The sequence below is a fragment of the Schistocerca americana genome, chromosome 11 (assembly GCF_021461395.2).
Source record: "Schistocerca americana isolate TAMUIC-IGC-003095 chromosome 11, iqSchAmer2.1, whole genome shotgun sequence".
Lineage (NCBI taxonomy): Eukaryota > Metazoa > Arthropoda > Insecta > Orthoptera > Acrididae > Schistocerca > Schistocerca americana.
The window spans coordinates 25,338,287-25,355,179 of record NC_060129.1 but is presented as its reverse complement, the minus strand read 5'-3'; the positions used below and the strand labels follow the sequence as shown (position 1 = coordinate 25,355,179).

General features: G+C 42.3%; 1 protein-coding gene across 1 annotated transcript in view; it reads right to left on the bottom strand.

Moving 5' to 3' along the window:
• LOC124553992 (histone-lysine N-methyltransferase eggless-like) overlaps positions 1-16,893 on the bottom strand; it is a 374,632-nt gene that overhangs the window by 158,330 nt on the left and 199,409 nt on the right. The window lies entirely within an intron of this gene.

Sequence of the window (16,893 nt, the reverse complement as noted above, 5' to 3'; positions counted from 1 at the left end):
TGAGATGGAACATTAGTGCAAATTGTTTGAAGGATGGGAAAGGAAACTGGCCATGCCCTTCCAAAGGAATCATCCAAGCATTTGCCTGGAGAAATTTAGGGACATCAAGGAAAACCTAAATCAGGATGGGGAAGGAAATCGACCATGCCCATCAAAGAAATCAATCTGCCCAGTCAAAGAAATCAATCTGGCAATCACAATTTAGCAAAATCACAGAAAATATACATCTTGACAGCTGGATGCAGATCTGAGCCACTGTCCTCCCAATTTGTTAGGCCAGTGTGCAAACCACTGCACCACCTCATTTGGTTATGGAGTCGAGAAACATGTAAAACCATTACAGGTGAGAACTGGAAGATAGGACTGTGGGGGGGAGGGGGCGGTGGTAAAATTTAAAGAAAAAAACGGACCCAAAATGGTGAGAACAGCTGAAGACAAAATTAGTCCTATGAGTTCTTGAAACAGTACCACTCAAAGGACACAAAAAACACAGTAGTGGAATGAACAGTGGGAAAAGGCATTACTACTCAGGAAACATGCTTGATAAAAATGGTGGTCCTAAAATAGAACTGACAACTTTATTCGCTTTAAACAAGGTGCCAGACATCAAAGACAATACGGGCATTCAAAAGAAAGTTTGAAATAGAATAGCAACCACTAAATGAAGAGGAAATCCAAAAAACCAATACCAGGAACTTCTATCAAACTTTGAAGTAAAGCTTCCAAACTTTTCAACCACCTAACTTTTGCTTCAAGAATGGAGTTGGAAAATTAACCCTAAACAACCACGAAAACTGTCAAATACTGTCAAGCTATGTCAGGAAGTTGTTAAATTGTGAGGAACAAAGAGAGAAATTTCTAGAACAAAATCTAGGATGCATTTACACATAATCAGAACATCCCAGCATGGTTGAAATGTAAAATAGCATTAAAGATCAGAAGAAAGGCCCCTGGGAAGTTCAGTAACTGTTGAAGTGTGGAGAGCTGCAGATGTTAGTCAGTCAAGAAGCAACATTGAGGCTTTGAATAGGTCTGGGAAACAGAAGCTATATCTGGAAATTTGAAAACATTAACTAACCAAAATCACAAAAAGGGCCAAAAAACTGACCCCTACACCTATAAAGAAATTTTCTTTTTACCAGGGGCTTACAAAATTCTTTCAAAATTATTATAAAACAGGCTGGAAAGGCAACTGGAACAGCAATTATTAGGAAAGTACCAAGGAAGGTTTAGAAAAGAATGATCATGTTAGGAACAAATTTTGAATCTGAAATTTATAATCAGGTATAGAAGAATGAGAGTCAAAAGCATTTATATATGTTTTGTAGACTTAAAACAAGCATATAATTCAATTGACAGAGAAACATTATTCAATGCTTTAAAAGAGTTTGGAGCTGACAAATCATTTGCAGTTATAAGAGACATTAAAAAATGCAAAATTACATTTTTAGGTGAAATTTTCATAGCTTTTGAGAGTGAAACTTGTGTGTTCATGTCTGTGCGTGTGTGTGTGTGTGTGTGTGTGTGTGTGTGTGTGTGTGTGTGTGTGACAGAGAGAGAGAGAGAGAGAGAGAGAGAGAGAGAGAGAGAGAGAGAGAGAGAGAGATGGATAGTCTCCATGCAATTTTGTACTAGAAAAGATAATCAATGAATGGAGGAAAAGGTCAGAAGAAGAAAGAATTTAAAAAATCATAACTGGCAGAAAAGGGGTAATCTGAGAAGTGATGAACTGGCTTTTGCAAATGATTTTGCTATCTCAATTGAAAGCATAGCAGATACAACAGTGCAGATAAATCTCTACAAGAGAGAGCTCCAAAAGCATGGCAGACCTATGCATATATTCTGAAAATAAATAAATCAAATACCAGAGTATTTAACACATGCAATGAAATACAGGAAAACTGGTTACAGAAGAATAAAGAAGGTTATAAAATTTAAATATCTGGGTAAAATAATACAATCAAATGCTCTGGACAATTTAGCAGGGTCACAGAACATGGCATTAGCTTATCATTTATCAAAAAATCTGCATAACAGAAAATCTTTGTCCATAAATGTAAAATTCTGGCACTACAGTCATTAGGCCAGAATGCATTTATGATTCTGAATGCATTTTGGTGTCTACAGCCAAACAATTAGTGAAACAGAAAAGGAGAGGGAAATAGGAATATCTTGCTCCAGAATATGACAATGGGAAATTGACATTAAGAAGTAATAAAGAAGTTTGTGAAAGAATGTAATGAATATTAGGAAAAGTTAGGAAGAGAAGAATTTTATTTCATGGACACCTAAAAAGGCTAGATGAGAAAAGAATAACAATTTTTTTTAACTTTGGTGGAAACACAAAATGTGTCAATGGGGCAATTTCATGTACTAAAAGTCAAAAGTCTTCCATGTTTCTGGAAGGAAATTCTTACAGACCTCATACAGAGCCACTTAGCATCAGACAATTTAGAGAGTTGTGGAGGTCTATGCCACCATAATATAGAAAGTAGTAGTTTTTCTGCAGACATACCACATGAAGAAAGATCGACTAGATTAATCTCAGTGAGACAGTGTTATTAATGAGATGGAGTAGAGCTCTTTACTATTTCTGTAATACTGTTACAAATACATGTATTCCAGTAATTAGTATCAATCGTATCCATCACAGTGCTGTCATGGAATCACTCTGCATTGGCCAGATTGGCAGTAGAAATGTCTTTCAAGTCATTAACACAGCAAGCAGCTAATACATCAAGGCCTGGAAGCACCACATCCTTGATAATATGCAATTTAGTAAACCATGAAAAAAATGTGTTTTCAGCTGTAGGAGTTCTGATACACATAATGATTTCAAATGCTCTTTCTGCAGCATGATAGTATACATGAATTTGTGAAGCCACTGGCATTTGGCAGTGAAATCCTACTGTTGAGAGACCAGTAAGTACTGAAGTCAAAATTTTCACTGCAAAGGCTTAATCTGGAGGCAGAATTTCACCACAATTCATGTCTTCACACAACATGTTCTGATTGCTTGGTTGACTTGGGGGAATGGGACCAAGCAGCTAGGTCATCAGTCCCATCAAATTAGGGAATGATGGGGAAGGAAGTCAGCCGTGCTGTATCAAAGGAACCATACCAGCATTTGCCTGAAGCAATTGAGTGAAATCATGGAAAACCTAAACCGGGATAGGTAGATGCGAATTTGAACTGTCATCCCCCCAAATGTGAGTCCAGTGTTCTAACCACTGTGCCACCTCACTTGGTAATATATTCTGAAAGAAAATCTACATTGTGATCAGTACCAATGAAAAACTATCAGGAAGACTGTAGAATGCTGCTGTCATGAGCAATAAGATGTGTTCTGAAACAGACTGTCTGGCAGATTGAAGATGATGAGATTTGGTCAAAGAGCAATGAGTACATTTCCACATCCTACTCAGTACCGAAGACTGTGGTACAATCTCTGACTGACTGCCTTTGTATTCTCCATATACCCTTCTACATCTACATCTACATCTACATCTATACTCCGCGAGCCACCTTACGGTGTGTGGCGCAGGGTACTTATTGTACCACTATCTGATCCCCCCTTCCCTGTTCCATTCACGAATTGTGCGTGGGAAGAACGACTGCTTGTAAGTCTCCGTATTTGCTCTAATTTCTCGGATCTTTTCGTTGTGATCATTACGCGAGATATATGTGGGCGGTAGTAATATGTTGCCCATCTCTTCCCGGAATGTGCTCTCTCGTAATTTCGATAATAAACCTCTCCGTATTGCGTAACGCCTTTCTTGAAGTGTCCGCCACTGGAGCTCGTTCAGCATCTCCGTAACGCTCTCGCGCTGAGTAAATGTCCCCATGACGAATCGCACTGCTTTTCGCTGGATCATGTCTATCTCTTCTATTAATCCAACCTGGTAAGGGTCCCATACTGATGAGCAATACTCAAGAATCGGACGAACAAGCGTTTTGTAAGCTACTTCTTTCGTCGATGAGTCACATTTTCTTAGAATTCTTCCTATGAATCTCAACCTGGCGCCTGCTTTTCCCACTATTTGTTTTATGTGATCATTCCACTTCAGATCGCTTCAGATAGTAACTCCTAAGTATTTTACGGTCGTTACCGCTTCCAATGATTTACCACCTATGGCATAATCGTACTGGAATGGATTTCTGCCCCTATGTATGCGCATTATATTACATTTATCTACGTTTAGGGAAAGCTGCCAGCTGTCGCACCATGCATTAATCCTCTGCAGGTCCTCCTGGAGTACGTACGAGTCTTCTGATGTTGCTACTTTCTTGTAGACAACCGTGTCATCTGCAAATAGCCTCACGGAGCTACCGATGTTGTCAACTAAGTCATTTATGTATATTGTAAACAATAAAGGTCCTATCACGCTTCCCTGCGGTACTCCCGAAATTACCTCTACATCTGCAGATTTTGAACCGTTAAGAATGACATGTTGTGTTCTTTCTTCTAGGAAATCCTGAATCCAATCACAAACCTGGTCCGATATTCCGTAAGCTCGTATTTTTTTCACTAAACGTAAGTGCGGAACCGTATCAAATGCCTTCCTGAAGTCCAGGAATACGGCATCAATCTGCTCGCCAGTGTCTACGGCACTGTGAATTTCTTGGGCAAATAGGGCGAGCTGAGTTTCACATGATCTCTGTTTGCGGAATCCATGTTGGTTATGATGAAGGAGATTTGTATTATCTAAGAACGTCATAATACGAGAACACAAAACATGTTCCATTATTCTACAACAGATTGACGTAAGCGAAATAGGCCTATAATTATTCGCATCTGATTTATGACCCTTCTTGAAAATGGGAACGACCTGCGCTTTCTTCCAGTCGCTAGGTACGTTACGTTCTTCCAGCGATCTACGATAAATTGCTGATAGAAAGGGGGCAAGTTCTTTAGCATAATCACTGTAGAATCTTAAGGGTATCTCGTCTGGTCCGGATGCTTTTCCGCTACTAAGTGATAGCAGTTGTTTTTCAATTCCGATATCGTTTATTTCAATATTTTCCATTTTGGCGTCCGTACGACGGCTGAAGTCAGGGACCGTGTTACGATTTTCCGCAGTGAAACAGTTTCGGAACACTGAATTCAGTATTTCTGCCTTTCTTCGGTCGTCCTCTGTTTCGGTGCCATCGTGGTCAACGAGTGACTGAATAGGGGATTTAGATCCGCTTACCGATTTTACATATGACCAAAACTTTTTAGGGTTCTTGTTTAGATTGTTTGCCAATGTTTTATGTTCGAATTCGTTGAATGCTCCTCTCATTGCTCTCTTTACGCTCTTTTTCGCTTCGTTCAGCTTTTCCTTATCAGCTATGATTCGACTACTCTTAAACCTATGATGAAGCTTTCTTTGTTTCCGTAGTACCTTTCGTACATGATTGTTATACCACGGTGGATCTTTCCCCTCGCTTTGGACCTTAGTCGGTACGAACTTATCTAAGGCGTACTGTACGATGTTTCTGAATTTTTTCCATTTTTGTTCCACATCCTCTTCCTCAGAAATGAACGTTTGATGGTGGTCACTCAGATATTCTGCGATTTGTGTCCTATCACTCTTGTTAAGCAAATATATTTTCCTTCCTTTCTTGGCATTTCTTATTACACTTGTAGTCATTGATGCAACCACTGACTTATGATCACTGATATCCTCTTCTACATTCACGGAGTCGAAAAGTTCTGGTCTATTTGTTGCTATGAGGTCTAAAACGTTAGCTTCACGAGTTGGTTCTCTAACTATCTGCTCAAAGTAATTCTCGGACAAGGCAGTCAGGATAATGTCACAAGAGTCTCTGTCCCTGGCTCCAGTTCTGATTGTGTGACTATCCCATTCTATACCTGGTAGATTGAAGTCTCCCCCTATTACAATAGTATGATCACGAAACTTCTTCACGACGTTCTGCAGGTTCTCTCTGAGGCGCTCAACTACTACGGTTGCTGATGCAGGTGGTCTATAGAAGCATCCGACTATCATATCTGACCCACCTTTGATACTTAACTTAACCCAGATTATTTCACATTCGCATTCGCTAATAACTTCACTGGATATTATTGAATTCTTTACTGCTATAAATACTCCTCCACCATTGGCGTTTATCCTATCCTTGCGGTATATATTCCATTCTGTGTCTAGGATTTCGTTACTGTTCACTTCCGGTTTTAACCAACTTTCCGTTCCTAATACTATATGCGCACTATTTCCTTCAATAAGAGATACTAATTCAGGAACCTTGCCCTGGATACTCCTGCAGTTTACCAATATTACGTTAACTTTTCCTGTTTTTGGTCTCTGAGGACGGACGTTCTTTATCAACGATGATAATGTCCTCTCTGGTAAGCCGTCAGGTATTTTATCGTTTCGCCCAAGGGGGGGTCCCTCTAACCTAAAAAACCCCCGTGTGCACGCCACACGTACTCTGCTACCCTAGTAGCTGCTTCCGGTGTGTAGTGCACGCCTGACCTGTCTAGGGGGGCCCTACAGTTCTCCACCCAATAACGGAGGTCGATGAATTTGCAACCATTATAGTCGCAGAGTCGTCTGAGCCTCTGGTTTAGACCCTCCACACGGCTCCAAACCAGAGGACCGCGATCGACTCTGGGCACTATGCTGCAGATATTAAGCTCAGCTTGCACTCCGCGTGCGATGCTGGTTGTCTTCACCAAATCAGCCAGCTGCCGGAAGGAACCAAGGATGGCCTCAGAACCCAAGCGGCAGGCGTCATTCGTTCCGACATGTGCTACTATCTGCAGCCGGTCACACCCAGTGCATTCAATAGCTGCCGGAAGGGCCTCCTCCACATTACGGACGAGACCCCCCGGCAAGCACACCGAGTGCACACTGGCATTCTTCCCCGACCTACCCGCTATTTTCCTAAGGGGCTCCATAACCCGCCTAACGTTGGAGCTCCCTATAACTAATAGGCCCGCCCTCTGTGACTGTCGGGACCTTGCCGGAGAATCGGCCACTGGCCCAACAGGCGAGGAATCCTGTGGTGGCTCGGAAACGATGTCATCACCACTAGGAAGCACCCCGTACCTGTTGGAAAGGGGTAAGGCAGCTGCCAAGCGGCCAGATCCCACCTTCGCCTTTTGGCCAGGCACGCGCGAGCCCACCACTGTCCGCCATTCACCCTGGAGTGATGGCTGACCGGTAAGATGCTCACTGCCGGAAGACGCAGCGACATCAGGGGTTCCATGCGATTCCAAGGCCACCGAAGTAGGCATAGGTCTCACCACAGTTGCCCCAACGCCACTACGAGCCGACGCCTGTGCCTCGAGCTCGATGAGCCTAACAGACAAAGCCCCCACCTGCCCCCGAAGAGTGGCCAATTCTCCTTGCGTCCGCTCACAACAACCACAGTCCCTACACATGACTATGTTTACCCTACAAGCGAACGGTGTACTCGCCTTATTAGCAGCAGGAAATCGAAGTGCTCTCTCACTGACGGTCTAACCGACACTGAGCTGTTCTAACCAAACAAACAAAAGCCTGTACGATGTGAGGGTCGATAGCAACGGCGATACTGTACACTACACTGTTATTAAAATAAACGGTTGTGTCTAGTAGGCACTCAAACACGCAAGAAATTACAAAAATAAAATAGTAACTACCCAGATAACTGAAAATAAGTTGTACCTGTTTGAAGCTCGCAAAAATGTGTAACAAGCGAACGGTGTACTCGCCTTATTAGCAGCAGGAAATCGAAGTGCTCTCTCACTGACGGTCTAACCAACACTGAGCTGTTCTAACCAAGAACTCTACTGAGAACTCAAACCCATTTAGCCTTAGTTGCAACAAGCTTGTCATCTGATGATATATAACTTCATTTTTATCTTCATAACATCAAAAAAATTATCCATAACCTGTAGTGCTGCTGTGAGAGGAAACCTGCCATTAAATCTCATAACAGGTTCCCATAATGTGGAACAAAGAAGAAATAATCAGTATGTGAGACCAAACAGTAAACTTGTAATTGGTAATGTCATTCATGGTTTGCCTAACTGTGTCTACTTTGTGCTTGATTTAAAAAAACCTAAATCTCCATCCCTTTCATTCAAAAATGTTGTAAGAAACTGGCGTATGATCTACAGTTGCTTTCAGAAACACTCTGAAAGAAACTAATGTCAACAGTCTTTAAACTAGAAGACTCGGTATTGCAACAAAGTGTCATTATGCAATACCGAATTGTTTTAAGCAATGATGTATCAAAAACAATTCTCACTTAGTTACTCCAGTTCTTCCATTCTATACTATGTGATGAGAAAAATAGAAGATATAATTTGTAGTCTAAAACAATAATTGTCTCGAGTTCAATTATTCTCAAATGCTGTGTTATATTGAGATGGAACAACTCATGAAATTTACATCTGTTGCTGAATTTTTGTTGTAGAATCAAATCAATTTTCTGCATTGCTGCAATATGCAGAAAAGATCATACTTGTCTTTTTTTTCACACTACTCTCTGTTTAATTTCTCGTGTAATTTTTCGAAAATGATGGTATGTTTCAATTACTGTAACCTCTTGTGTTGATCTTCTATCCCTGTCACTTCTAAGTCGCAGAATCAATGCATACCTTTATCTAACAGAACAGCTACAACCAGATCTCTCTCAATGTGAGAATTATTTAAATATCAGGGAAAGAGAACTGCAGAATGTGAGAGATGTATTGGTGTGTTGTTCCTTCCTACCTTTCAGTACACATGATGTTAGCAGCAGAAATATACCAACCAGAAGCGTCATTAGTTGCACGATGTGAAGTGTCTGCCTCTTCATGATCTTTACATATGCTAGGAAATAAACAGTCAACAACCTATTATGGATTATATACCTCTTTGTAAACAGTGAAATATTTGTGGCAAGGAAGAATATGAATCTTATTGGTCCTTGGTCACTAGCAGCACTTTAAGCTGTCCTCTTAGGTTCCTGCCTCACGACACATTCAGCATTTCCCATATACTCAAACAAACAGCTAAATATTTATTTCGTTCTTCATTTTGTAATCACACAAAAGGTAAATAACATGGAATATTACAGAACATACTTGTATTAAGTTTGTAAAAAAGTCCCACATTGTATTAGCAATGCTAATATGAAAAAAGAAAAATTTTTATTGAGCAGGGAGCAAAAATACATCCTTTAACTTTGCAACCCATGGCCTTATTCATTAGACAAGGGCTGTATTGTGATATTTTTGGCTACGGTGTTGGTTACCATACTTCCTCTCGAAGGTTTATGTTGTTGATGCATCATTAGGTGATATTTAATGATAATAGTGACATGTTTGTGATAAATTTTCAATGACCTCTTGCCTTGAAATAGCAAACTGTAAGTTATAGTGAAAAACAGCTAATGGTGTCTGTAGCATCAAGTCAAAGATAGTACATTATTATGGTGTAGTAGTCTCTGGCCATAAATGGTAGTGGTGTGATTCTGCCATTAACTTTTACTTTCCAGTCATGGCTTTTATCTATTAAACAAAGTATTAAGCCCATAATTTTACTAGAGGGTAGGATCAGCTGCTGGCTAGCAGGGTAGGGTGATGGCTAGCTCACATGCTGAATCTTTCACACAATGTACTATTCGGCATGAAAGCTAGCTGGCTGTCTTGACTCTGAATGGCAAGGCACACACACCGGGCAAATTACAGCCTTTCTCAAACAAATGTAAAAGAAACTACAATATGTGATCAAAAGTATCCGGACACCTGGCTGAAAATGACTTACAGTTTGTGGTGCCATCCATCAGTAAAGATGGAATTCAATAAAGTGTTGGCCCTCCCTTAGCCTTGATGACAGCTTCCACTCTCACAGGAAAACATTCAATCAGGTGCTGGAAGGTTTCTTGGGGAAAGGCAGCCCATTCTTCATGGAATGCTGCACTGAGGAGAGGTATCAATGTCAGTCAGTGAGGCCTGGCACAAAGTTGACGTTCCAAAACATTACAAAGGTGTTCTATAGGATTCAGGTCAGGACTCTGTGCAGGCCAGCCCATTACAGGAACGTTATTGTCGTGTAACCACTCTGCCACAGGCTGTGCATTATCAACAGATGCTTGATCACATTGAAAGATGCAACCACCATCCCTGAACTGCTCTTCAACAGTGGGAAGCAAGAAGGTGCTTAAAACGTCAATGTAGGCTTGTGCTGTGATAGTGCCATGCAAAACAACAAAGGGTGCAAGCCCCCTCCATGAAAAACATGACTACATCATAACACCCTCGCCTCCAAATTTTACTGTTGGCACTACACACATTGGCAGATGACGCTCCCAGGGCATTCATCATACCCACACCCTGGCATTGGATTGCCACATTGTGTACTGTGATTTGTCACTATGCACAACATTTTTCGACTGTTCAACCATCCAATGTTTACACTCCTTACACCAAGTGAGGCATCGTTTGGCATTTACTGGCATGATGTGTGGCTTATGAGCAGCCGCACAACCAAGAAACCCAAGTTTTATCACCTCCCGCCTAACTGACATAGTACTTGCAGTGGATCCTGATGCAGTTTGGAATTCCTGTGTGATGGTCTGGATAGATGTCTGTTTATGACCCTCTTCAACTGTTGGCAGCCTCTGTCAGTCAACAGACGAGGTCAGTCTGTATGCTTTTGTGCTGTATGTGACCCTTCACATTTCCACTTCACTATCATATCGGAAACAGTGAACCAAGGGATGTTTAGGAGTGTGGAAATCTTGCGTACAGTGACACCCAATCATCTGACCATGTTCGAAGTCCGTGAGTTCTGCAAAGTGCCCCAGTCTGCTATCTCACAATTTCTAATGACTACTGAGGTTGCTGATGATATGGAGTACCTGGCAGTAGGCAGCACAGTGCACCTAATATGAAAAAGTATGTTTTTGGGGGTGTCCAGATACTTTTGATCACATAGTGTATATATATGTGATGTCTGTTCTTTAAAACATGTCCAAAAGAACAGACACAATTTTAATCAAGCAGTCACTATGAATTAAGGCACAAAGGAATTACAGACATTAGCTGCAAGTTAAAATCAATGGGGAAAGTTGAAAATTTGTGCCAGACCATGATTCAAACCTGGGTTTTCTGCTTAGTATCAGTAGGCACATGCTCTGAGCACTAAGACATCTGGACACTCTGGACACAGTGGTCATTGCAGCTACATGGTCTAGCACACCTTCCATCTCATTCAAATTCTCAACTTATCCACACACTACTAATTTAGTGCCTCTTAACCATTATCCTCAATACTCATGACATACTCAGTTCCCATAAGAGTTTGAGTCTGTGTGCATCCACACTGAGGAAATCATTGGCCATCATTACCTGCATTATAAAGGGTGCGGCAGTCAAACCTGCATTTATTATTAGTGTGTGGAAGTGTTGGAAGTAGGGAAGGAATTGGGGGGGGGGGGGGGGGGGAGGGAGGAGGCGAGGAGAGGGTAACCAGGGTCACCACTGTGCTCCCCAAAACAAAGCATTTCAGTAGCCATGTAGCAGCGGACTAAGCAACAATGGTCATTTGCAGTGAGTGTGTAGTCGCTCAGCATCATTTCTGGGAAAATTTTCAAGTTAATTGTAATAGGCCAGTGCCACCAGTTAACTTCATAAAAACTTGGGTTGAAAACATTGGTGAAACAACAAGGGAAAGAGGTGACAGAGCAAAAACAGTGCATACTGCCAAGAATGTGGAACATGTAAGAATTGCTATGGGAAGAAGCCCCAGAGATCAGCGCATAGACAGTGTGTTGCACTTGGAATTTCTGACAGGACTGTCTGAAGGATTTTGAGGTTAGACTTACATCACCACGTGTACAAAATGCAAATGGTTAACACTTTGAATAATAACGACTTCGTGGTCTGACAGCATTTCTGTGAAAGTCTTTCACAAATGATTGAAGAAAATGAGAAGCTTGTTCACAACCTCTGGATGAGTGAGGAGGCAAATTTTCACCTCAATGGATATGTGAACCAACAGAACTTTAGGTATTGGAGTGATCAGAACCCTCACCAACTCCATGAAAAACCCCTGCACACAACCAAGGTAACAGTTTGGTATGCAATGTCCTCATCAGGAATAATAGGCCCTTATTGTTTTGAGAACATAAGAGGGCAATCTGTTACTATGAATGCTGAGCACTATTCAACAATCTTAAGGACATTCTTCATACCTCAGCTTTGTCAATATGCAGTGAATGATGAAACATTGTTTCAACAAGATGGAGCAACAAGTCACACAGCCTGCATGATCACTAATGTCCTGAATGAAGTTTTTCCTGACCGGGTGATTTCCAAGAATGGAGCGATTGCTTGCCGCCGCCCCCCTCCCCCCCCCCCCCCCCCTCTCATTCACTCAACCTTAATGCTTGTGATTTTTTTTCTTATGGGGTTACCTTAGGAGTAAATGTGTACAAAGAAAGACCTCATAATGCTGGTAATCTCAAAGCAAGAATGTGGCTGGAAAATGATATATTTCCTCAGGGTATGCTCTGTCATGTGATGGACAGCTTCGTAAATTGCCTGCGAGAATGCCGTGATCAAGAAGGATGCCAGTTTGCTGATGTCATTTTCAAACAATGAAAAAAATGTGTTGATTTTTCTTAAATGCTTTTTAATGTAGAATAAGACTGTATGAATAAAATTTTGATATCTGCATCTGCGTTTATTTTACACTCACTTAAGAAATGCAGGTTTGGCTGCCGCACCCTGTATATGTTTTCATGCAGCAGCCACCATGAATTAAGACACAAAGGAATGACAGGTGTTGGCTATGAGTGAGCATTGATTTAAATCAATGGAGAAAGTTGAAAATTTGTCCTGGACCAGGATTCGAACCCAGGTCTCTTGTTTACTAGGCTGATGCTCTGACCACTGAGTCATCTGCATGGACTACAGCCAATGATCTCTTCAGTGTGATGCATACCAGCCTCGAACTCTTACAGGAACTGGCAAAATGCTGCGAGTAATGAGGGCAATGGACACAAGACACTACATTAAAAGTGTCTGGATAAGCTGAAATTTGGGTCTGACGGGAGGTGTGCTAGGCTAGTCCGTGAAGTTGTGATGATGACTGTGTCTGGATGGGTTAGCGGTCAGAGCATCTGCCTAGTAAGAAGGAGATACAGGTTGGAATCCGAATCCAGTGCAAATTTTCAACATTCTCCATATATTTAAAACAATGCTAACTCACAGCCAATGTCTGTAATTCCTCTGTGTAAAGAATTCATTTAATAAAAAAAATCTGGTTCTCACATATCTCATAGCTCAATTTGTCAGCTTCATTGTTAACTCCTTACCATTCCATTAATGGTCATGGTTCTTGTGATATTTCAGGATTAAGAGAACTGCTGAAATAATTACAGCAAGAGTTTACATTGAAAAATAGCAATCCCTAGCCTTCTATACTGATTTCCTAACTTGCGTAACCATAGTTGCTACAATGACATCACCATCACTAGTCCCTGTCTCTATACTAACACAGTTGATAAGGTCTAGCCTGTTTACAACTATGAGGTCTATGTTCAGTTGTGTGTGTTCCACAAGCACTTAATTTCCAGTTAGATATTGGTGCTTCTGTTACTCTGCTCAACCATGCTACATATGTTTGGTTAGGTAGCCCACACCTTCAGCAACCATTTAACTCGTCAACATACAATCGACAACCTATTCCAATGCTTGGAGTGTGCAGTTTACCAGCCACTTTCCATGGTACTACCAAACCCATTTTAAAACAGTGTGCTCTGAAGAGTCTACTGACATTTTGGGCAGGGACAGCTTTGATCTTTTCAAACTGTCAATTAACAGGAAAGTGTTACAAATTAGTCCATTTGGGTTTCTGGCAAATATTAATGCATTATGTGGCAAGTATAGTTCTCTGTTCCATGGTAGTTTAGGCAAGGTCAACGGGTGCTAGGACTATGTGACGTTGAAAGACAATGTGCAGTTCAAGTTTTTTTTTGAGCTCATCTTGTCCCTTATACATTATGGGACCAGGTTGCTGCAGAGTTGCAGAACAGTGACATCTTCAAGCCAGTGTCAGCCAGTCAATGAGCATCACCACTGAAGGTCCTTACTAAACTGTTGGTCAGTTTGAGACTATTTGGAGACTTTGAATCAACTGTCAACCCACAAGATTCTTTTCTGTCACCATGCCCTCAGAACTTTATGGGCAAATTAGCTAACAGTAATCTGTTTTCAAAAACTGATCTGCAGGGGGCCTACCTGAAACTGCTTTTAGATAAAGAATCAAAGAAAATTTTTGCGATCAACACAAACAAGACATTATTTCAGTTTCAGTGGTTACCATTCAGTAGCACTTCTGTCTCAGCTATTTTCCAAAGGTACCTTGAGCAGCTGATGTTGCCATTACCTCCTTGTTCTAACTGTTTAGATGATAGAGTTGTTTCTGGCTGTAACCAGCAGAACACTTACAAAATTTAGCGGCATTGTTTCAAATGTTGTCCAAAGTGGAACTGACAGGCAATCATTCTCAGTGAAATTCAATATCTTGGGCACATGATTATTGTGCATGGTATTCATCCATCAAAGTTGCACTTAGTGGCCATTTACAACTTGCCGTGCCAACCAATGTGTCAAAATTGTAGGCTGTAATGGGGAAGCTAACTTATTACACCCATTTTATCCTGAATGTCACTCAGGCCATGGTGCCTCTAAACTGTTTGTGGTGAAAGGGTTCCAGTCATATGGTTGGCCAAATGTCAGACCACTTCCCAGCAACTGAAAGATGCACTACTAAATAATCGGTGTTTGGTGCACTTTGTCCCCAGCAATTTTGTCATTCTTGCAGTAGATACCTCATATTATGGCATTGTTGTGGCGTTGCCATACTGAGTGGGGTCCAGTGACAGGTCAGTTGTGTTTACATTAAAGACAGTGAGCAAGACCCAATACAACTAAAGCCAAATTGGAAAGGAGGTGTGGGCTATCATTAACGGGGTCATACACTTCTATAAATACCTGTAGAGCCACTGCTTTCCTCTAATTACGGACCCCAGACCACTGATAGCTCTGTTCATGTCCTTCCAGCCTGTCCCAGCACATACTGTGCAGAAGCCACATCAGTGGCCCCTTTTCTTGTTCAATTACCAGTACGAGTTAGCATATTGGCCCACTACCAGACACTCCAATGCTGACCTCCCACTGAGGCTCCCACTGGCTCCAGTCCTGTGTCTGATTCCTCCAAGGACTCCTGTCATCACACTAATTCAGATCATACCCAGCTGCTTTGAGATTTTCCAGTCACTTTCTACCATTTATCACAGATGGCATCAGACCCAGCATAGCAGAAGTTGCTAGAGTTTGATCGTCATGGGTGGCCGTGAAGTCTGGTGGAGACCCACCATCTGGCGGTTCATCACATCGATGTCTGTACAACCAGGTGTCCTCCTGATGCACACTGATAGAGGCAATGCAAGAGTCATCGTTGCTCCAGCAGGAAGATCATCAGTTGTTGCACCAAGAACAGTGGGGAATTATCTGCAGCACACCATCAGCATGGTACCATGGTACACGACCAGGAATGGCTGCACAAATAGAGGCCGTGGCTTTACAGTGTGTAGTGAGTACAGAGTATCTATCTGCTCCTCAACATCTTGACAGACCTCGGCAATGCCTGAACACAGATTTCCCTGAGCCATTCTGGAACATATGCTGGATAGTGGTTGTTGGTGCATACAGAAAGTTTCCCTTCACTGTTCCAATGAAGTCGACCACATCGGTCAACACAGTATCAGTTCTTACGTTGATCTTCTGCACTGGATGCTTACCTGAGGTGACAGCATCACATAATGGACTGCAGTTCATGTGTCATGAGTTTGAACGGTTTTGTGCAGACAATGGTATTCAGCACGTCCTTACAGCACCCTTCCATCCACAGTAGAATGGTGAAGCTGAATACTTCGTAAGGACCTCCAAATCACAGATGGACAAGTTGTGACCCACCCCAGGCTTTTAAAGTTTTCCTACCATTGTATTGCTCCCTGTCCAAAGATCGGAAGTTACCAGCAGAGCTCCAGCATAGTTGATGCCATAGGACTCTGCTCCATTTGCTAAGACTGCCACAGAGACTTTATGTAACTCCTTCTGAGCCACAGTTTTGGCCTCAACAACCACTGTTCTCTCATGTGCTTGGCAGGGGTCGCAGATGAGAACAGTGTGTGGTGTCTGGGATGTTATTCTGTTCTAATCACATCATCCATGGCCTGATGGGGTTGCAGAGGCGACACAGGAAGTAGCTTCAGCCAATACATGTGGGAGATTCTGCCTCACGCTTTCTATTGACAGATCCAGCACATGCAGCTGCCATTGCCATTGCCATTGCCACTGTCACAGTTGCAGATGTCACTTCCAGATGCATGACTGAACTTTGCAGCAAGTGACACTCTTGGATGTTGACATGGTGGTGGTGGTGGTTCTGCTGCTGCTGCTGCTGCTGCTGCTGCAAGTGTTGCACTCATACTGGCAGCCCATGATGCTGCTAGCAACAGGATCGCACCCAGTCACCCAGCTGGATGCCCTGGACAGCTCAGATATCACATCGAGGAGCTCGCCAGTCACATCATCTGCCTGTGCACCTACAGCCACCAATGTGCACCCTGTGGTTGGTCTCCCAGTCGGTGTTTCCAGGTACATGCGGTATGGACACTGGGGTGCAAGTGGGTGCTCAGTGCCAACTGAAATTTTGGCACCCACCTCTGCAGTTGCATTAGCACTACATTCTCCCCTCCCCACCCCCCCACCCCCCTCCCATTGTGTTTCATCTCCATTCCAACACCAGGGTGGATGTTTGGGTGGAGGCATGCAGTGTCATCAAGTATCTAGGATGCTGCAAGAAGAAGTGACCACTGAACAGTTACTGGACAACAAGATTCCAA